The following is a 23466-nucleotide window of genomic DNA, read 5'->3' as shown; positions in this document are numbered from 1 at the left end:
CACGTGGAGGCGGAGGAAGGTGAGACTGGCACCTGCTCGACAGAGATGCTGCGGACCCGCCCTGAGCCACCTGAGCGGGAAGAGCCCGGGGAGACACGGAGAGGGGAAGCAGTCTCTTTCCATCCTGTGGTCTGGCGGGAAGGATGAGACTTCCGTGGGCCTGCTGGAGACCACAGAGGTCCTGAGACATCCAGGTTTGCCCCTCGAGTGGTTCTCAGGGAGGGTCCCTAATTACAAAGGGAATGGGGGCTGGGGAAGGAAGAGGCGGCAGCCTGGACTGGAGACTCCGCCTCAGTGGGACGTGCAGAAGAACTGTCAGGTGCCCTGAGGTGTGCACGCCCCTCAGCCCCACCCGCAAAGGAACCGCACCGGACGGACACCTGTCCCAGCGTCCACGGCAAGTTGGTGGGAAGCAGAGGAACCAGGGCCACTGACAGGACCACAGCCATCGCCCGTTCAGCAGAAACAAAGAGGAAAGTCAAACAGCGCACGTCCTGCACGATGCGGGTTTTTCTCGTTTTGCTTCTCTCCGCTCTGTCCCAGTAGAGGGAGGTCTTGCTCCTGGAGAAGAAAGGGGGTCGTTGTGAAAGAGCTGTCACCCCTTTCCACTCCTGGTGTCTCCACGCGGGTCACTTCAGCCTCAAGACCAGCGGGGACCTGAGGGAAGTGAAACCTGTGTGTTGGCTCTTGGACTATTGTATGTTTGCAGTTTTATTTCAAACTATCCTAGACTTTCAACACGACTACCTGACAGGTTGTGGCATCTGCCCCGGTGTCACTAAAGGCAAAAAAGAGCCCTTTGACAGGATGAGATTGACATGGGTGATTAGAAAAGAAATCCTCTTCAGGTTTGAGTTGAGGCTGCTCGGCAAGCCTCTGGGCCTCGTTTCTCTTCTTTAATTAATTAATTAATTTATTTCTGCTTTTTAAGGCCACTCCCGTGGCATATGGAAGTTCCCAGGCTAGGGGTCAAATTGGACCTGCAGCTGCCTGCCTACACCCCAGCCAAAGCAATGGAAGATCCGAGCCTCCTCTCTGACCTACACCACAGCTTGTGGCAATGCTTTAACCCACTGAGCGAGGCCAGGGATAGAACCCGCATCCCCATGGATACTAGTCAGGTTCATTTCCACTGTGCCACAGTGGGAACTCCCATTTTCTTTTCTGTAGCCAGTGAGCCTGCTGGGCAAAGCTCTTCCCGTGGCCCAGAGCCCAGGCGAGGGGGAAGGGGCAGCTCAGAGGTAAACTGCAGTGACCAGGGCACCGTCCACCCTTCTCGTCATGCCCCTGCCCTAGATCGCCCCCTTTCAATTTACGTTAATCAATTAATACACTCTGGGTGTTCTCTGCAAACAGTGTCTCTTAAAAACCACCTAAGTGGGAGAGCAAAATGCAGAGGACATTATAGCTCCCCATAGACTCTTATTCCAAACCTTCTGGGCTCCCAGCCCAAGGAGGCTGCTGTCAGCCCCCGGCATCTTGGCTCAGGTTTAGGCCTCCTGCCCTCTCTCCTGGCTGTGACATTCCCAGAGAATAGGGAACTGTCAGCCTCAGTGATGACTAACTCGGGGTCCTGCAGAGTGTGCCTGTGTGTGTGTGTGGTGCTATGTGTGTGTATGTATGTTAGGTTGGGTGTGTGTGTCTGTGTATAGTGTGCATGGATGTGAGTGTATGTTAGATGGGGTGTGGTGCATGTGTGTGTGTGTGTGTGTGTGCGCATAATTTATGGAGAAGCATCTCATGTTAGAGAGAGCCTCTCCTCCAGTCACCTGTGTACAGGGGCGAACACTGGAGCCCAAGAAGGAAGTGGATTAGCCCAGGATTAATCAGTGGCCCAGCAGCCAGGTGAGGACAGGCAAAGAGTTCTAGTGCTCTGAAGAGCCACCTGTGGCTCGGCCCCCTCCCAGATGTGGTGGGGAGGTGGATGGAACGGGTTTTCTGAGGACCCTCTAGTCAAGGGCATTATCACAGAATAGTGCTGTTTCTTACAGTCTTTCCTCCTCCTTCACTCCTGCCACCAGCGCCCCATCCAGGGCCTCTTGCTGATGAGGCCCCTCCCGTGGGGGTACCTGCAGTATGACCCAGGTTGAGCCATGTTCCACAGTGTCTGCTCCACCCACAGGGAAAGCCACATCCCTGACACCACAAATCACAGGAAGGCAGGGAGTTTAGTCCCTCGTCTCCCTTGTGGCTCAACAGATTAAGGATTTGGGGTAGGTGCAGCTCTGGCACAGGCTGCATCTGTGGCGTTTGTTTGATCACTGGCCTGGGAACTTCCACATGCCATGGGTGTGGCCAAAAAAAAAAAAAAAAAGCCTGATCCTAAAAGGATGCGATAATTTCTGCTGTACCACAAAATGACTCAGTTATGCATGTACACGCATCCATTCTCTTTCCGATATGTTTCCTACAAGATTATCACAGAATACTGGGCGGGGTTCTCTGTGCTGTAGAGCAGATCCCTGTTGACCAATCATTCCATATACCTCAGTGTGTATATGCATGTCTTAAATTTGTACGTATCCCCACTCATATTACAATGTAACAAAATCTGAAAAATTAAAATACGTGTGAATTATTGGGCACTAAATAAATGGTTTACAAATATACAGGGCAGGGACTTGTTTCTGCAGTGGTGCAGTGGGTTAAGGATCTGGCAGTGCTGCAGCTGTGGCATAGGTCACAGATGTGGCTCAGATTCAATCCCTGGCCCAGGAACTCCACATACCAAGACCCACCCATCTTTTGCTCTGACCAACCTTGTAAATTCAATGAATGCGGAAAGTAACCATTACCCTTCCATAAAACCTGGACTCCCAGAGGGCTAGATACCTAGGGGAAGGGTGGGGGGAATGCACATTTAAGCAAATGGGGCTGGTCCAAAAGCTTGTCCATTTTGGTTTGGATTCAGAGTGAAATAATTTTTTTCTGTACTTGCCGTCATGTTTGGGGTTTATATTTACACGCTCTTATGGTCCATAGGATAACCAAGCCAAGCCATTCATCTAAAGATGGTCTCTGGATAACAACACATTTGAAAAAATAAAAATCTTTTGGGACAACACGCCCCGAAAGCAGGCCTTATAGATGTCTTGGACGAGTGGGTTGGTGTATTCATTAGGATGAATGTGTTGGTTCTCTTCTGCTCTTGGCAGGAACCAGAATGGGGAGGCAAGAGTGTCTGAGGACCTTAATCTATACTCTTGTCCTGGCCCCACAAATGTGAAGGATAGAGCTGAATCTATGGGTTCTTTACAAGCCAGTTCTGCCAGTCTTAGCCAGTCTTTGGGGTTTCTACTGGATCTGGTCAATTGGCCTGATTGCCATTTGGTGAAAAATTTTCCATTGACTGGGAGATTTTCTGTGGCAGGGACCATGTACGGTTCTGTATATGCAGTGAGATATTCTTTTAAATATTAATCAGAGTGCTTCTCCCTTCCACATTTTTGTACACAATCTTCCCCATATTTAGTCAGAGGCCAGGATTAGCATTGTTGTTATAGGAATGCAAAGAGAAAGAAATTTCAGAGTTTCACTTTTGACTTGCAAAATAGGCTCGCAAAGCCCATAACAATGATTTCCCGGGAAAGGAATTAATTATACGAGCCCCAGAGCTGAGGTTCTGGCATAAACAGGAGATGAGAGAGGGAGTAGATGAAGTACTGGGTTTTCCTGCCCGGAGCTGAGAGAGCAAACTATGAGATGGTGGCAGTACCTTCGGAACTTAGGTCTGAGAGAGCTGGTGAAGGCCCTAAGAAGGGGAGGGAGGAAGATGGACACCCCACGTAGGTTTGGAAGGATATAAGAACAGATACCAGTATTCATGTTTTTGCAAACCACACAGAGTTGTCTGTTCCCACCATAGCATCCAAGCCAAAGAACCATGGCAGCTGATCGAGCTGTCTGGGAATGTGGGACAGAGTGTAGCTTCCCTGGGCTTCATATCCCGTGGAGTGCAGGAAAAGGGGCTGAGAGTTTCTGAACCCCACAGAGGTACCACGGAAGTGCTGGAAGTGGGGTAATGGCCCAAAAGCACGTGGGTCCGGTCCATAATGGAACAGAAGGCATTCAACAAGCAACTGAGGACCCAGCCAACACACGGATGTCAGTGATGAGTGATGGCCTAAGATGAAATATCAAACAGCAGGAAGACCACCTCAGTGGAGGCCCCCTGGGAGTCTTTGCCCTTCCACTGCTGGGGTGATCCACAGCACCCCACAGATCCTAGGTGCCTCAGAGGATAAGGAAAGGAAGGCAGGGGAAGAGCCTGAATTTACAGAATTTAACTCGGAATCATCAGATTTTCCTGGAATTATCAAGATTGTTTTCTGCTGCCTTGCCAGAAGTGGATTCTCAAGAGTTAACTAAGTCAGTAGTAGAGAAATAAAGACAAAATTTAAAAATTGCAGCCATGAATCTGAGTCCTTGAAATTCACATTCAATAGTCCCAATTCTTTGGACTGAACCTCATATAACATTAAGCTTCACAGAGTTCCCATCGTGGCTCAGCAGAAACAAAACTGACTAGAATCCGTGAGGATGCAGGTTCGATCCCTGGCCTCGCTCAGTGGGTTAAGGATCCCGCGTTGCCATGAGGTGTAGTGTAGGTTGCACATGCAGCTCGGATCCTGAGTTGCTGTGGCTGTGGTATAGGCCAGAAGCTGTAGCTCCAATTTGACTCCTGGCCTGGGAACCTCCATATGCCACATGTGTGGCCCTAAAAAGCATAAAAAAAAAAAAGTCACTCTTTAGATTGTTAGGGAGAATAAATGAGTAAATTTGGAAGACTCACTGCCAGGCTTCTCCCCTAAGGGGTCCTGCCTGTCATCCTTTGGCAGGACTTGCAAACTCTGCCCTGGGGTGGATTGCATGTAATGAGACTGCAGCTTAACCAGCTACTCACAACCTGGTACTTTATTGTGAGAATGGAAGGGTGTGCTTTGAAGTTTATGTGGGATTTATACTGATTCTTCTCATTATCCAACTAGGAATTTATTTTGTTTATGAGAAATTCCTCTTTATATACAGCATAGGAGCATAGGTACTAAGGGCCAGGAAGGAAAGTGGAAAATAATTCGCCTCTATTACTCCCTCTTGTGCTCAGTGTGGAACTAAAGCCTCACCTTACACTTTTAAGTTAGCATTATTATTACCCAATTTTATAATGTTTAAATTGTAGCTGTGGCTCGTATACTTGGAACTCAATAGACCTTCAAATGTTGGTTGAAGGAATTAATGAATGAAAGTTGAGTCACATGCTCAAGGCAGCAAAGGTTGTAAGTGAGAGAACCTGGAATTGACCCTGAAACCTATTTGTTTCCACTATACTATGATGTGCATTCTAGGGTTATACTTAGTTCCTTGGTGATTACTTATTAAAATCTTCTTTCTCTGTAACCTTGGATCTCTTGGTCATTGTTATTTTTACTCTCCGAAGTACCTGGGACTAAGCATCCTTCTTCAAAGCAGGAGAAAAAGGGAAGATGCATAGCGTCACAGAGAGACTTCAAGGTGGACAAGATGAATGTTGAGGGACTACAACTTCATGGCCTCTATCCTCTAAGTAATTAGGTGGCCAGTTCATCTGCTAAGGATGAGACCTAGAGATTGGGTTGGGATGGAGCCATTTCAGGGCATAGGGTGGCACAGATTTAGAGGGAGTTCTTTGGGATATATTAAAAAAAACAGAGTTGAGTTTGTAATAGCCAAGACATGGAAGCAGCCTAAATGTCGACCAACAGATGAATGGATAAAGATATGGCACATGTATATGATGGAATATTACTCAGCCATAAAAAGAAAGAAATAATGCCATTCGCAGCCACATGGATAGACCTGGAGAATATACTGAGTGAAGTAAGTCAGACGAAAAAGACAAATATCATATGATATCACTTATATGTGGAATCTAAAAAATGATAAAATGAACTTATTTACAAAACTGAAATAGACTCACAGACACTGAAAATAAAACTTATGGTTACCAAAGGGGGGGATAAATAAGAGTTTGAGATTAACAGATACACACTATTATATGCAAAATAGACAAACAAAAAGGGCCTACTGTGTAGCACAAGGAACTATAATCACTATCTTGTATTAACCTATAATGGAAAAGAATCTAAAAAAGATACATGTGTGCATAACTGAATCACATTGCTGTACACTTGAAACTAACACATTGTAAATTAACTATTCTTCAAATAACATAAAATGAGAATTGAATAAAAGATTTGCTGAGTACCAGAGGGGGATCCTTAAATAATTTGTGGGAGGGGTTAACTCTGCTTACAAGTTTCTGAAGGCAGATGCTATTATTCCCATGTTGTGGATAAGAAAATTTCAAATTCCTCAAGATTCAAAAGGTAGTAAGTGACATTCTAGATTCCTATCAATGTCTGTAACTCTCCATCCATTTTTATGGAGTCTGCTCTCCATATTTGTTTCTCAGTTGATTATAAGACAGACTGCTCCCTTGTTTATTCATCCTTGTGTTTTCCAAAGTCCTCAGCACACTGTGCAGTGCAGAGCAGGTCCTCAGAAGACTGGGATCAGAGCCAGAGGGTGAGCTCTAGGAGATATCAAAATAGGCAAGCTGTGGATGAGTCAATCAATAAGTTCATTTAGAGGCACAGCCCTGGAGAGGGGACAGAAGGCCAGGTAGGAGCCTAGCTCACACTCTCAGGGATGAATCCTCCAGGAAAGTGAGGCCTCCTGAAGTCCAAATTGCCCCTGGCTCATCAGGATTTTTCTTCTGGCCCTGAACTTGTATGGGGGAGGGGATGCTCCTCTTGCTGCTTCTCCATGAGTGCACCTTGAAGGTCAAGGGCTGACTTGCTGAGCCTTCTTGCTCCTTTCTCTTTATGAATCAGCATCTGTCTTCCAGCTCAGGATTCAAGGTTATTGAAAAGAACAACTCATATAGCTTAGTGCTCTGGTGAAGGAGAAATCTTGGACCTTCACCCTTGCAGGGAACCACGGAAGTCTGCCACAGGGTGTGGATACCAGGGTGTACCTGTGTGGCTATGTGTGTGTTGATGCACATGTGCAATTTTCTAAGAGTAGGTATGTGTTCATGCAGGTTTGTGCATGTGAGTGTGTGTGCAGGTCACTTATGGTGCCTGTGGCCTCAAGGCCGCAGAGCAGATTTAGAAATCTATCTGCTCGTACAGAAAGTAGAATTTTCCAGAATTTTCCATCCTAAAGTGACCTGAGCCCATACACTGATTTAGATCTCTTAGCTGTGAAAATTCCTGCAATGCAAGGCTGCACCACCATAAAACTTGACATTTCAGAAGGTAAACTTTTTTTGTATTGTTGAAGAGTTCTATATTTAAAAAATCTCATGAGATCTTTAGAAACTATTAACACAGTAACTATGTATAATCATTCGTATTAAATATTTGTTGTATCAATTAAGATTAGAATTTATTGCATCAATACACAGACACACACATAGACATACCAATAAATTATTTACTGGCATTGATATAATAGCTTTGTGAACTGGTGAGGCCTCAGATTTCAGTTAGTTCTTACTCCACCATCCCTAGGGTGTTACTTTTATTCTCATGGTCCAAAATGGGTGCTAGACCTCCAGCCATCTCATCCACATCCCAGGCAGTTGTTGGAGGAAGGCAGGAAAAAGGGCATACCTACTCTCTTTAAAAAGACTCTCTGGAAACATCTTGAAAGACTACTTGGGTTTACCTGTGACCGAATTAAAGTTGGTATGGCCACACTAATTGCAAGAGAATACGATATGTTTACTTAGGCATGTGACTATCCTGTAAATAAAAATTGAGTGACAAGTGGCAGGCCCTGTCACGTCTCTAAATGCTCTTATTTCTCAGTCATATTAGCCTGCTAAGCTATCTTCATTCCCTGCCTGGTGCACGAGGCAGGGTGGTGCCATCTCGCTGAGTCATGAGCTCTTCTTGCAGGGAAGGCCCCTGCAATCAATCTTTTTGATCCTGTTTCTTCAGCTCCCTTCTCTGTCTTGGTATTAAGCTCAAACCCCCCATTTTACAGGGGAGAAAACTGAGCCAAAGGGAGATGGGGTGCCTTACAATGCCATTTCAGTTATGAGTGACAATTTCTTATTATACTCAGAAAAAAAGAGATCTCTTCTTTTTTTTTTTTAATGTGTTTTCCCCCTTTGGTAAGGGAAACATAAAGCCTGTTAGCATGAGTAGGTCTTTGCAATAGTGTTCATTCCCACCGGGTTCTAGCAGGTCCCCACCCTCTGGCAAGAACGCATCCTGCCTGTGGCTATGTTCTCATTCGTTTCCTTCTTTGTTGGTGTGAATTTCCACCAGTCCAGGCACAACACTAGGTGCTTTACATGTACCATTCACTTCAATTTTACAACCCTTTGAGTTAAGTGTCTGCTCTGATCACCTCCTCCTCACCCGCTGGTGCAGGAGGGATTGCTGGCACCAGAGAGTATAAGATGGCTGGACACCTGGCCAGGTGGACAGGTGAGGCTGACTGCAGTTCACTGGTCACATGTACTCACAGCCCTGGAGAGGAGGGTGCCATATGCCTATAGGGTCACATGGGGCTGCGCTTGGGGCCACAGTAAACCAGCAGGAGCTACAAGAGGCAGGCTTGGGGGTGACAAACAAGTGACGTGACTCTGGCTTTCTGCAGGAGGAGGTGATTGTCTAGCTTGAGTAGTTTTGTGGCCTGGCAGGGAGTTGAAACCCACTAGGCTGAGGACCCAGTGGGGTGCAGTTGGTCCAGCTGACAGAGAACCAGCCAGGGGAGGGTCCTTCCCTACTGGGAGGGGGCGTATCTGGCCAGAGCAGGGCAACTCATGGCTAAGCCTCCTTGGACCTGTGAGGCTCAACGATGGCAAGGCGGCACATGGACTCTCGTAATTCGGAGTACAATACAGTATAATCATCCCCATTTTATACTTGAGGAAGTAAGACACTGCAAGGGCCAAGGTGACACAGCCAGTGTGATGCTGAGTTGGATACCAAAAGGTTTTTCTTCCCTCAATATGGCTCTGTATCACATCATTACCTTCTTTGAACCCCATTCCCAGCCCATGGGGAAGTGTCTGGCCAAGGAGAAACTGAGGGTCAGAGAAGTGAGATGCTTCAAGTCACCCAGCTAGAGGTAAAACTCGGGGCCTAGGACACTTCACCTGCTGCACAGCTGCCTGTGGTGTTGGCCCTGAATCAGAGTTTCGTCACAGTCTGCTGGCTCCCACATCTCTGCTTAGCATTGAGTAGGACCTGACCTTGGTGTTGCAGATGGGAGCATCAGCAGTATTTCTGAGAATTCCTTAGCGACAGGACAAGAGCCCAAACTCTTCAGGGAAGGGTTTTTTTTTTTTTTTTTTTTTCGGTTTGGTTTCTCTGTGGAGGAATAAAGACTAGGACCATTAAATTAAGTATATGCCTATCCAGGGGTGATATTCAAAATATTTATCAACTGCTAGAAAGACTGTCAGTTCCCTCTGGGCCAGACATTACCCTTTAATTAATGGGCTAATGGGTGGATGGTGGAAATTTCTGGGGGCTCTTGGAGAAGGGGCAGGGGCAATGGGAAGAATATTCTGAGGTCTTGGGGGTAGGGTTATGTACTAATCAGCATAGAAGTGTTTCAGCATTTCTATATCAGCCCTCTCTGTACCCTATGACCAGCAATCCTGCAGCTGGGTACATAGTACTACCCTCAATTCTCCCCAGGTCCATAAGGTGACACATGTGTGGTTGTTCCTCCCACTGTTGTTTGTGGTGGTGGGGAATTTGGGATATTCTGGGCACCCATCATTGGAGAGTGGATGACATACAGTAACAAAAAGGAGATGCAGAAGTTACCACTGTGGCTCAGCAGTAACAAGCCCGAATCGTATCCATGGGGATGGGGGTTTGATCCTTGGCTCAGTGGGCTAAGGACCTGGCATTGCCGTGAGCTGCAGTGTAGGTCACAGATGCGGCTGGGATCTGGCATTGCTGTGCCTGTGGCTGTGGCCAGCAGGTGTAGCTCTAATTCAACCCCTAGCAGGGAACTTCCATATGCCACAGGTGCAGTTCCCACCCCCCAAAAAGAGGAGATGCACGTAGAGTAACAGGAATGGAGGTAAAACGCAGCCTACCTTGTAGAGTGAAACACATGAGAAGATTGAGAGAGAGGACAAAGTCTCATTTGCCTAAATTAAAATGGTATGCATTCAACACAACCATACACATTTTGCAGGGACATGGAAACAAAGGCTGTCAATAGGCTCGTTAGAATGGCAGCCTATGGAGAGTTGGGGTGGCAGTGCAAGTGTGGATAAAAGCAAAATAAATAATCAGAACAGGAGAGAGGCCTTGTGTGTGCTAATGATGAGAATATGCTAGAACTGAGGAGTAAGAGAACTTAGCCTTCTGCAACCAAGGGGAAAAAAAAAAAGAAGGAAAGAAAGATGACTAAGTCAGTCTAGCTGAGCAGTGCTCCTAGGTATAACTGCAGCTGCATTGAAAGAGGAAGGCTGGGTGCATTCAGGAGCCTGACCTGCTGCATACAGCCAGCAGGGGGCTTACTTCCCATCTTGCTCCTCCAGAAACGTCTTTTTGTTTTGTTTTATTTTGTTTCGTTGCTTTTTAGGGCTACATCTGTGGCATATGGAAGTTCCCAGGCTAGGGGTCAAATCAGAGCTGCAGGTGCTGGCCTGCACCACAGCCACGGTAATGCAGGATCCAAGTTGAGTCTGTGACCTACACCACAACTCACGGCAACGCCGGATCCTTAACTCACTGAGCGAGGCCAAGGATCGAACCCGCATCCTCATGGATCCTAGTTGGATTCTTTTCCACGGACCCACAAGGGGAACTCTTCACCAAAAAGATCTTTTGACTCCTTCTCACTACTATATGTTGATATGGTAGAATTGCCTCCCTATGTTATTATTGCAATAAGAAGCTGTGATTTTTTTTTCCAGAAAAAAATTTTTTTTTTTTTTTTGTCTTTTTGCCATTTCTTGGGTCGCTCCCGCAGCATATGGAGATTCCCAGGCTAGGGGTCGAATCGGAGCTGCAGCCACGGGCCTACGCCAAAGCCACAGCAATGCGGGATCCGAGCCCGTCTGCAACCTACACCACAGCTCACGGCAACGCCGGATCATTAACCCACTGAGCAAGGGCAGGGACTGAACCCGCAACCTCATGGTTCCTAGTCGGTTCATTAACCACTGCACCACGACGGGAACTCCTCAAGAAAATTTTAATAGAGAATTTCTCCTGTCACAGAGACTGGATGGGTCACTTCCACTGGCCTCCCATTGGAAATACCTCAGTTGTATGCTCTCCCCTACTGGCTTGATGGGGTTGGACATGTAGACTTTATCCTGGGCACCAATGCATCTTGTAGGATGATCAACTGTCCTGATTTGCCTGGACTGAATAGGTTTTTGGGGGCACTGGACTTCCAGTTTTAAAACTGAGACACTCCCAGAGTTGGTCATCCTCCTATCCAGGTAACCACTGGGGGACTATTACCAAGGAAGCAAAAAGGCCATGGGGTTGTGCCCAGCAGTCTCTGCTGTAAGTAAACGCTTTATTCTTCAACTTGAAATTGAAGACTAGACCCTATGTTCCGTTATACAAATGAAGATTATTAAAAAATGAAGGTGTAGGTAGTTCCCTTTGTGGTGGGTTAAGAACCCAACTAGTATCTATGAGGATGTGAGTTTTATCCCTGGCCCTGCTCAGTGGGTTAAGGATTTGGGTTGCTGCAACCTGTGGCAAAAGTTGTACATGTGGCTCAGATCTGGTGTTGCTCTGGCTGTGGCATAGGCTGGTAGCCATGGCTCTGATTCAACCTCATGTGCTACAGGTACAGCCCCCACTCCCCCCAAAAAGACAAAAAGGAATGTCCAGAATTCTTCCAAAGGAAAAACCATGAAGTGGACATATCTGGTCTTTGGTACCTCTGAGTTTGCTTTCCTGTACCTTCCCTGAAGTTTAAAGGCCTGACATCCATCCCTCTGTCCATTCATCCATCCATCCCTCCCTCCATCCATCCATCCCTCTGTCCATCCATCCATCTATCCATCTCTCTGTCCATCCATCCCTCTGTCCGTCCAGCCATCCATGCATCCATCCATCCATGCATCCATCCATCCATCCATCCATCCATTTTATTCTTAAAGCAATCACTGAGCATCTGTAATGGGCCAGGCTCTGAAGGTACTGAGTTGAATAATACCACATAATGTCAGCCCTTAAGGAGCTCACAGTTTAACAGAGGAGATTCAATCTAAGCAAGCAAAAACAGCACAGAAGAATAACTGTACCTGGATATTTGTGCAAAGTATAATGGGACCCCATAGAAGGGGTGGTTAAATATGATTTGTGGGTTAAGGGAAAGCTCCAAGGAAATGAGTGACAATGATATTGGAGATTGAGTTGGCATTTGCCAGGTAGAGAAGGGGGCATTATAGAAACAGGGTGCAGGAAGGGCCAAGGCTCAACAAGCACACAGTAAGCAAAGGAGAAAGATGGAGCTGATGTGTTGGGTTGGAAGGTAAGACTGGAGGGTGTGTGTGTTGGGGTGGGAGAAGATGTGAGAGAACGGGTAAGACAGAGAGAAAGGTGTGAAGAGCTTGACATTGGCTAAAAAGGTAGGCTTTGGCTGGATTATGAGCAGTCTGGAAATTCATCCGTTGGAGTATTTTTTTTGTCTTGATCTCTCAGACAGAGCCTTTGCTGAGCTAAGGTATATTATGTGTATTGACAGGTGGATGCAGTATGAACTTTCCCAAAGCTTCTGACCATGGCACAGATGTTCCGTGGACCTCAACTTGGAAGTCCTCAGAGGATACTTCGAAGTACCTAGAAGAGCATTCCTTTGTGCTTGGAGACTTAAGCAATATTCCCTCACAGGGTTTTTTCTTCCTTCCTTTCTTTTTCTTTTCCTTCCTTCCTTCCTTCCTTTCTTCCTTCCCTCCTTTCTTTCTTTCTTTCTTCCTTCCTTCCTTTCTTTCTTTCTTTCTTTCTTTCTTTCTTTCTTTCTTTCTTTCTTTCTTTCTCTCTCTTTCTTCTTCTATTCTTCTTCTTTTTTAAAAATAATGTATAAACTGTGTCCTTTTATTTGTAGAATTGTAAAGCTTTTATAACTAGCAAGGACCTTCATGGACTACATGGGCATTGAGGGCCCCAGAATACCTTTGGGCTTCACGTTTTCCTTTCCCTGGCATAGGAGCTTGGATGAGGGAATCTTGATCACCTGGACCAAGGGTTTTCAGGCAACTAACTGCATGGGGCACGATGCAGCAACCTTACTGAGGGACATGATAAAAAGGAGAGAGGAATTGACCTGGCCATGGTGGCTGTGGTCAACGATGCAGTGGGCACCATAATGACCTGTGCTTATGAGGAACCCACCTGTGAGGCTGGACTCATCATAGAGACGGGCAGCAATGCCTGCTACATGGAAGAAGTGAAGAATGTCCAGACTCTAGAAGGAACTGAGGGGTGGATGTGTAGCAACATGGAGTGGGGTGCCTTTGGGGACAATAAGTGTCCAGATGACATCAGAACAGTCTGTGACAAACATTCTCCAAATGCCGGGAAACCAAGTTATGAGAAGATGATCAGTGGCATGTACCTGGGTAAAATCGTCCACAACGTCTTGATCTTCTTCACCAAAAGGGGATTTCTCAGATCTCTGAGCCACTGAAGAGGTGGGATATCTTTCAGACCAAGTATCTCTCTCAGATCGAAAGGGACAGGTTAGCGCTGCTGCAGGTATGGGCGTCCTCTAGCAGCTGGGCCTGAACAGCACCTGCGATGACAGTATCCTCGTGAAGATCGTGTCAGCGGGGTGGTGCCAAGAGGGTGGAGCAGCTGCGTGGCATGGGCTCGGGGGCCGTAGTGGATAAGATCCTAGAGAACAGGGGGCTGGACCACCTGAACATGACCGTGGGTGTGGACGGGACGCTCTACAAGCTTCATCTGCACTTCTCCAGAATCATGCACCAGCGAAGGAACTGTCACCAACGTGTAAAGCGTCCTTCCTCTCATGGGAAGACGGTAGCGGCAGGGGAGCCGCGCTCATCAAGGCCGTGGGCGTCTAGCACTGGGGAGAGGCAAGCAGCTAAGAGTCCCGGACCCCCCAGCCCGCTGCCTTCCAGCACTTCTCTCTTCAAGCAGCGACCCACGTTCCGCCCAGGGAGTTGCGCTGGGAGACGCCTGTGCCAGCACCTACTCCGGGAGGAAAGCAGAAGCCAGCTAAAGGCGCGTAAGTTAGGGTACCAAATAGAGTGCGTGCTGTTGATAATCCCTCACCTCCAGACCCCCTCTCACCTACCCTGCCACTTTGCTTGATTTGATTTCCACCGGTTGTACATTCCCCGCGTGTGAAGTTTAGTAGCATCCATTTCTAATTTATGCGTTCGTCCAACAGTTATTTATTGGCCCAAGATGAAAAGTCACACATCTGACCTGCTTTAGGGGCCACTACAGCCCGTCCTCGGGGACGTGTCCCCTGTGTGAAATGTATTCCCAGACACAGCCGGGGCTCCTCCTCCACGGGTGCATCACGCCGCTTCCTTGGCCCAGCACCCACTGCTGTCTGGTGTACCCCTCTGGGCATGTCAATGCCAATGTGTTGCGTGTCCGTGGAACTGGTCATAGCCCCATTGTGATGGTCTTGCATTCTGTCTGTTTTGGGCGGGGCGGGGGGGGGGCGCAGTTCTGCAGGAAAGGATCTTGTCTCCATTGGGGTAAAAGAAACAATTCAAGAAACAGTTGGCGCATTGGAATTCCCCATCGCTTTTGTGAGCCACGTTGTATGACACAGTAAACTTTGCACCAGTTCAAAAAAACAAAAATAACAAATAATAATAATAATAATAATAAAAGAACTACCAAGGACTTTGGAGAGCATCTAGCCAAAACCAGAACCACAGAGGAGGTGTTCAGAGGCAGGTTAGTATTCTAGTCTTTGTTTTCATTTGATTTCATTTTATTTTTTAAAACTATAGTTGATTTACAATATTCAGCCAATTTCTGCTGTATAGCAAGGTGATTCAGGTAGATATATATATTCTTTTTTTTTTTTTTTTTGTCTTTTTGCCATTTCTAGAGCCGCTCCCTCGGCATATGGAGGTTCCCAGGCTAGGGGTCTAATCGGAGCTGTAGCTGCCAGCCTACGACAGAGCCACAGCAACGCGAGATCCGAGCTGCATCTGCGACCTACACCACAGCTCATGGCAACGCCGGATCCTTAACCCACTGAGCAAGGGCAGGGATTGAACCCGCAACCTCATGGTTCCTAGTCGGATTCGTTAACCACTGTGCCATGACGGGAACTCCCTAGATATATATATATATTCTTTTCTCATATTATCTTCCATCATATTCTCCCTAAGAGACTGGATATAGTTCCCTGTGTTATATGGTAGGATCTCATTGCTCATCCACTCCAGATGCAATAGTTTGCATCTACTAACCCCAAACTCCAGTCCAACTCACTCCCTCCTCCCTTCCCTCTCCCCCCCCCCTGTTCTCCATGTCCCTGAGTCTGTTTCTGTTTTGTGCATAGGTTCATTTCTGCCATATTTTAGATTCCATATATAAGTGATATCATGTGGTGTTTGTCTTTCTTTTCTGGCTTACTTCACTTAGTATGAGAATCTCTAGTTGCCTCCATGTTGCTGCAAATGGCATTAATTCATTCCTTTTTTATGGCCGAGTCATATTCCATTGTGTACATGTATTACTTCTTAATCATAGAATTTGCATCTATATATTTGGAGATCCTAATAATTTAAGGTACTTTCAATATAAAAATAATATAATAGGATATTCAAAGTAAGCATGTAAATGATTTCATGAAAGAAGAGTGACCATTGCAGCAATAATCTGGAAAAAAAACCACTCTAACTAGTTAACTGCATTTAGTCTTGAGCTGCCTGGCATCCAAGCAAGGAGATTAATGTGATGGTTTATATGTTTCTTTTTACCTGATAGAGGGTAACAGAGAAATACAGGATGTCATGTTGGTTTGAGTTGCTGCTGAGGTTCCATCCCTAGCCTGGCACAGTGGGTTAAGGATCTGGCATTGCTGCAGCTCTGGCATAGGCTGTATCCATGGCTCAGATTTGGTCCCTGGCCTGGGAACTTCCATGTACCATGGGAATGGCCTGAAAAAAAAAGCAAATTATTATCATTTTATTAGATTCCACATATTAGTGATTTCATATGATATTTATCTTTGTCTGACTTACTTCACTTAGTATGATAATATCTAGATCCACTGATGTTGTGGCAAATGGCATTATTTCATGCTTTTTAATGGCTGAGTAATATTCCATTGTACATATGTGCCACATCTTCTTTATCCACTCCTCTGTTGATGGACATTTAGGTTGCTCCCATGTCTTGGCTATTGTAAATAGTGCTGCAATGAACACTGGGGTTGCATGAATCTTTTTGAATCATGGTTTATGGCTGTAATTAATACAACTTTGTAAGTTGACTATATTCCAATAAAAATTAAAAAAAAGCAAATTAGTACTTTTCTTACCTCCAGAGGTGATACCCAGCTATCTTCTGTCCTTTGGACTTTAGTGAGACTGAAAGATCAAGGGCAGGTTTGGGGGGAGAGGGAAGGGACTGCATGGGCATGTGGGTAAATGGGTGAGAGAGGTTTTCTGAAACCTTGGAGGAATGAACCCTACTGGCAACTGGTGATCAACCCCTTACAGCTAACACACGACTTGTCTAGGTGCTTTCCTATGGACTGGGTAGTGAAGAGAAGATGGGGTTTCATATCACACAGCATAAAAACATTCTGATGGGGTGAGAGGTGAGCGTGTGGGAGGAAGGAGGCAGTCAGACAGTTAAGAGCGTGTGCTGTGGTGATGGAGACTGACATCAGAGGAAGGGGCTCTAGACCCAGGGACAAGGGTGCATGCGTGTGTGTGTGTGTGTGTGTGTGTGTGTGTGTGTATAGGAGTGCATTTGCCTGGCCTTGCTCAACCTTCATAAATTTTCAGGTAACAGACATGTTGTTTATGGTCTATGCAATGCTTTCCTGTTTATCATTTCATTTGCTTCTCATGATCACCCTTTGAGAGAGAAACTTTTCTTCTTAATGAAGAAACCAGGGCTGAAAAGCTAAGTGTCTCAATCTCAAGGCTTCTACAGGACACAGCAGGATGAGAACCCAGTCTGTCTGACTTCGAATTCTGTGCCCCTTCCCCACCCCTCCCCCAAGTATGCCTAGAGTGGAACCTGTCCTTTCTGTCCCCACCTTTTATAGATGCCAAGTTGGGGCCCTTCCTGAGCTAACCCCCCCCATATGCCTTTTCTCCCAGTTCACATGTGCCATCCAGAACCCATAAGAAGGACCTCATTCCAGACTCTTCTGCACTGCAGATGGCTCCTGCAGTGCTTAGAGATTCCCGACATAGTTCATTGTCGAGTAAACAATGCTGGACTTTTTGGATAAACTTGGTGATTTGAAAATGATTAAAGGGCTAACTGCTGGGAGAGATCTGAAGGCATTCTACCCAGATGCTGATGCATGTAAACATATTTTTAGACTAATGTTAGGTTTTATGCTAAAAATGAAGAATAATCTATGAACATTTACCTTTTTTCAGCCATCTGCTAACAGCAGTGTAGACAAATGTGTTGGATCCTCTTCCACAAGAGAGGGGGCAGGTTTGGGGAAGCCAAAGAACCAGTAGATCAGAGAACAAAACATCTGCTCTCCAGTCACCTGCATCCCACCTCACCTTCCATAGGACAAAGAAAATGCTGTAGGCTGAGGTGAGGAAAGGTGGGCTTTCATTCCTCCTCTGCCATTCCTGTTCACTATTCTCATCTCCTCTAGCCAAGCCTGTGTAGTGCAGGTTTCACCTCCTTCTGGAAGCCTACAGATACAGTGGGAACGCTGTGGGTTTTGATCAAACAAAAACGATAAGAGAACGCAAAGGTACTCTGGGGTACTTTGATGAGGTCAGAGAAAGTGCCTTTCACTTTCCACACACCCCTCTGCCCCCATCGCCTCCTGTGTGCCTGGCTCAGGGCCTGGAACTCAACTTGGTGTGGACCAGCTAGGCGCAGGTCTGGGGCCGGTGATCAGCGGGTGCCGGGTTGCGGGCAGCTGGCGGATTGCGTGATGTGGGGCGGGAACCCAAGGAACACTGAGCGCCTACATCTTAGAGCAGCTGGCTCTGAGGAATTATTGCAAGTCTGCACAACTTAAAAATCTGCAGTTTGGGGGCGGGAGGGGGAGCGCGGGGGTGGGTCCCCGAGCGTCCCATTTCTCCTCGGGGCGGTTCACTGAGCGTTCTCCCTCACTGCAGAGGGGCGGGCGATGCCTTCTGGACCACACGCCTCTTTCGCTGAGGTCCTGGTTTGCCGTCCGACCGTGGCCGCAGGCGTCTTCCTCTGGTAGAAGGGGACTCCGCTTGTCCTCCTTTCCGCTCGGTGCATGGTTCACCCCTTAGGACTTGGTGAGTTGAGGAACGGAGCGTGCAAATCAATCTGGTTCTGTAGGCTGCGTGAGTCTTCAGGCAGCGGGGCTGGAGGTAAACAGGCAGGACCAGGGGATGTTTCCTCCTTTGCACTTTGTTTTAAAACAAGTTGGGGGCCTCGATACTTCCTAAGAAAATCCCGGCAAATTCTTAGTGTTGCTTGGGCCGAGAGGCGGTTGCGGGAGCCGCCGGGGCAGCAGAGGGGGTCGTCCGTGTCCCACAGGGTCAAGGTGGCCCCAGCCCGGCAGGGCGCGCAGGTAGGAGGCGTGGGGCGCGCTCCGGCTCCCACCCGGACCCGGCGTGCAGCTCCAGGAGTGACTGTGCACTTGGGTCTAGGCGGGGGCGCGCGCCTGGCGGGGACGCCTCTCTGTTCGTCCAGGGTCCGCCTGTCGCGCGGCCTGAGCCCGGCAGCCAGCGACCGCCGGCGGCGGAGCGCCGCGCCCTCAGCCCGGGGACCTAGGACTGCGAGCCCGAAGCCAGGCGGCAGGCGAGGCTGGGACCAATAGGGCGGCGGCCCAGCGGCCGGCCCCGCCCCGCCCCGCCCCGCCCCGCCCCGCCCGCCGCGGCTCCGGGGCGCCAAGCTCCTGCCGGGCGGGACGGACCGATTGACCGACGCGGGGCACTCGGCTCTCCTTGCCGCCGCCGCTGCGGCGGGCGCGGGACCGCGCGGAGACGCCAGATCCCTGCGGCGCGGGCCGGCGGCGTCCCAGAGCCGAGGCAGCCAGAGGTCCTCGGACTCCTGCAGGTACCTACTTGTGTCCCCACCTCTCCGTGCGCTCCGCAGACTTCTCCATACGACCCGGTAACTTTCCCTACCTTTTGCTGCCCTGCCCTGTCGTGGCCTTGGTTACGGGTTCACGACCCGGCAGATCTACATCCGCAGGGGACTTTGCATCCTGCTGGGCGCCTGTCTCCAACGCTCTCCATCCTCCGGTCCCTAGAGCCGGTCGTCGCTGGAACCCTAAGGATCTGCCTGTTGCGCGAGTTGCCGGCAGCCGAGGGAGTGTCTGGGTCCTTCGGAAAGCCGCAGGGACGCTGTTTAGAGTCCGCTTTTGGGTGCGGGGTGGAGGACAGATGGAGGCGGGAGAATCGAGGAGCCGGGGGAAGGCGGCACTCCGCGGAGGGGCATCCCTGGGGCGTTTCCTTAGCCGGGAAGCCGTTCCTTCTCTTCCTCGAGAGGAGGCGCTTTCCTGACAAATGTAAGTGCTTCCCAGGCCGCCCGCTCCGCCTTCTTCCTTGTCATCCTCCCCTCCCCTTTGCCCTGCAGAGGTGCAAAGCGCCCCGCGACAGTTGCGGGGAAGAGCGCATCCAGGACCGGTGCTCTGGTGCCGCGCTGCGCCTAGGGACTGCCGGTGCGCCCCGGGTGGAAGTGGCTTGGAGCTTGCAGGGCCCTTGTTGAGTCGTACGCAGACCGTGCGTTTGGATCAGTGGTACTGATGGGAGTGGGTGCCCTGGGGTCGGGAACTTCCGTTTCCCGCACCCCTCTGGGTGGCTGCCCGACTTCTTGAGGTGAATTGGCTGGCGAGCGAGCCAGACCTGCCGGCAGGGGCCGCGGCGGGCCGGGCTGCGAGCCTTTCGCATTGCAGAGATCATTCTGATGCCCCCCCATCCCGCGCCCCCCCCGCCGCCCCTGCGCGCTCTTCCCCTGCTCTGCCTCTTGTGTCTTTGGGAAAGGAGCACCTTTTGCGCCCTTGATGTCTCCAGCGTCTGTACTGGGACACAGAACAGAGAGCCTAACTCAGACAGCCCAGGACCCGGGTGGAGGGCTGCAAAGGACCACCTCCTCCTGCCAGAAGGACCCAGGGGCCCTGGTTTGATGCTGCGGCGTGGTTGGGGGGCGGGGTGGTGTTTCTCTTCGTCCTCCGGGTAGAGTAGCTGCTAGGTTTTGATCTTTCATTTCATCTCCGAGTGCAGGGCAGGTGAGGAAAACAAGATCAGGAACCTTCCCGTCCCTTTTCATGTATTTGCTTAAGTGATTTGCGTAAGCATTCACTTAGAACTGTATAAGTTACACCTAGTTGCTCCCCTTTGTGGACTACTTGCAAATACTTGCCCAGGTAAACAGGAAGTAAGCATTTTCCTGAGCACCTGCCTCTCTTGCTAAAGGCAGATGCCTTAGCGCTCTTCTCCCCAGTACTCTCAGCATTTCAGGCTGAGAGAGGGTGGCATTGATTCTGTGGATGAACTTGGTGTTCAGGGTAGTTCTCACTCTTTACTGGGTTGTAAGCTGCTTGAGGACAGGGATTCATCCAGTATGTGTCTACAACCCGCCCATGGTGCCTGGGGCCAGGCCTTGGTCACAGCACAGGATGAAGTTTCAGTTGATCTTTTTTTTTTTTTTTTTGTCTCACCGAATTCCACCCTTCTCGGGTTCTAGTATTGTTAGTCATTTCAGAACTAGGAATTGTCAGTACTGGGGTAGGGAGAGATGATACTGAATACTCAAGAACGCTGAATCCAGAGCATGTGAGTATTCTAAGGAGACTTGCGGAATCAGTCTTGTCTCTGAGCCATTATTACCTGGAAAATCAGCCTGAATAGAGAAAGCCATTAATGAATGCAGCAAAGCTAAGATTTTGCTGGTCAAGTGTATGAGAGCAAATTGGGAAGTTGGAAGCAATCTTTGTTCTGTTCAGAAATATTAAAATATTAAAAATCCAATGCTCTGACACTTAAGTTGGCCGGCAAAGCACCAGCTAAGGTTTTTCTTCGTCCATATTATTATTATTATTTAAGAAAGTAGGGGAAGGGTGGGCACTCCAGTCCCCTCCTCCTTATTCAGTGAATTTTGCCTTTCACTGTTATCCTTCACAGACTCTGCATCTTTCTATTGTACCAGAGAGCTCCATCTGCCCTGTGTCTGGCATTTGGGGCTGTCAGCTCTGAGAGAGCAGGCACCACGGGGTTTTCCTCCTCCTCCTCTGCTTCCACTTTTTTTTTTTTCCCCCACAGATAACATTTCTTGGCCGCCTACCATATGCCAGCTACTCTGCTCGGCCCTTTTCCAGGCATTATCTCATTTAATCCTTAGAACACCCGCATTAGGAAGTGAGGCTTCCCTTCTTTGTGTCAGTGTTGCTATGAGAGCCAGCAGGGAACAGAGCCCCTGCAGGATATTCTGAGCCTGATCAGAGACCACTGGATGGGGCTGGGCCTGAGGCCTCACTGGCAGGCCAGGACGGCTCTCCAGGGTAGGCTGAGGCATAGGGGGAGGAGAGCATGCTTATTGCCTCTGCTTATCAGGTGTCAGGAAGGTAGATCCCCTGGGTGTCACTTGTATGTAAAATCCGTGAGGGGGCATCATAGAGAACAGACTAGGACCAGGATCCTGGGCTCCAGCCCTGATTTCTACCTGCTTATGGCTCCTTGTCTTGATATAAGTCACTTGGCCTCTCCGAACCTTGGTCTATTTAGCTTCCAGGATCTAGATGCCTAATATTGTTGTTACCCTGTATGGGCTGAAAGCTCTCCATGTATTAACTCATTTCATCCTGGTGATGACCTTGGGAGGTAGGCTCTTTTATTACCTTATTTTATTTTATTTTCCTGACTTAAAATGACAGAAAAATATTCTCTCACAGTTCTGGAGGTTAGAAGTCCCCAAACAAGGTAGCCCACAGGGCTACCATCCCTCTAAAGGCTCTGTGGGCAATCTGGTCTTTGCCTGATCTAGCTTTTGGTAGCTCTAGGTATTCCTTGGCTTATTGCCACACTACTCTGATCTCTGCTTCCATGAATTACTCTATTGTAGAGGAGAGAAAAAGAGACCAGTGAGTATTTTGTGCAAAGTCACAAACGAGGACCATAACAAGGACGATTCTATCCCTGGTGGTTGGTCTGAGGAGCCACTGTGAGATTCTGCCCTTTGCCCTGCACTTAGTAGGACTCAGACTGGGCTTGTTGAACGGTGACCGGGAGAGGTGGCTTGCTTTACCAAGCGATGTTTTGGCTCCCCGTGTCCCCTTGAAAAGAAATTTGAAAACCGTGCTAGAAACTATGCTATGCTCTTTCTGCTTTTGCCACAGTTGCCCTCTTTCCAATGGAATTCTGCCCAGCTGGTTGGGAAAAGGAGAGGCAGACCTTAAAGATCATGGGCAAGGTAAACAGTGTGGCTATTTCCAGAAAACGTGTTTATTGTCAATGAGAAACCCAGGAAAATCGCAGAACACTGCACTCAGAGTCAGATCCACCAAATAAACCAACCAGTAACCAACTCATGAAAAACTCTTGTGTGGTTACCCTGCGCCCAGTACTGCAGGCACCGAGAACAGGCAGAACCCAAGACATTTTCTCTGACTTGAACTGGCAGTGGACCTGGAGACTCAAGCACAAGACAGGACAACAGACGATGCTAAATATGAGCCCGATAGAAGTCACAGTGGTTCTGTCACGTTTGTCTAGTCTAGTGTAGTTTGCAGAAACTTCACAAAGTTTTCTCATTTCAGTTCTCCTGGTAAGTGTGATCGGTGACTGGCAGGGGACAGGAAGCCTGAGTTGCAGATGACAAAAATAAGACCAAGTGAGCCTTGTCAGGGGTGTTCTGACTCCAAGTCATTCTCTTCCTGCCTCACAAGGAGGGTGATGGATGTGGAGGGTCCTTGGAGGTGGTGAAGTTTGAATGTCATCCTGAAGCTGGCTTTCGGTTACCGCTCTTGGCTAATCAGGATGCTCAGGACGGGCGAGGGAGAAAGAGAAAATCCTTTTTACTGTTGTTTTACTTTTACATTCAGTAAATCTCATTTATGATGAACACGTTGACAATGTTTAGATGTTCAGTCAATTGTGGAGGTGGATTTGGAAGACTTCTCATTCTTGTCTTCCTTTATCATTTCTTTAAATCATCCTTTGCAACTTTGCAATACACACACCTACCCCTTATAAAAGTAAACTCTTCTTGCTAAGCTATGGATAGTTACTAGATTAGGTTGTAGCATTTTTCTTGGTGGGTGGGGATTCTTGCTCTCTTTGGAATCCTGCAG

The 23466-nt window shown here is 48.3% G+C and overlaps 1 protein-coding gene and 1 pseudogene across 6 annotated transcripts in view; both read left to right on the top strand.

The window, feature by feature from the left end:
- Positions 13130-15053, top strand: LOC102160758 (annotated as a pseudogene).
- The window catches only part of KCNS3 (potassium voltage-gated channel modifier subfamily S member 3), a 38432-nt gene continuing 33090 nt past the window's right edge, over positions 18125-23466 (top strand). For 3 of the 6 annotated variants that reach the window (XM_021085916.1, XM_021085911.1, XM_021085913.1), the window contains exon 1: positions 18125-18466. The gene's annotated coding sequence lies outside the window, so the exon portion shown is untranslated. Of the gene's footprint in view, positions 18467-19079; positions 19233-23466 lie in introns of those variants that run through there. The other 3 variants (XM_021085917.1, XM_021085912.1, NM_001044596.1) reach the window with 2 other exon arrangements.

This window comes from Sus scrofa, chromosome 3, assembly GCF_000003025.6.
Source record: "Sus scrofa isolate TJ Tabasco breed Duroc chromosome 3, Sscrofa11.1, whole genome shotgun sequence".
Lineage (NCBI taxonomy): Eukaryota > Metazoa > Chordata > Mammalia > Artiodactyla > Suidae > Sus > Sus scrofa.
This window is presented reverse-complemented; position numbering and strand designations above follow the sequence as displayed.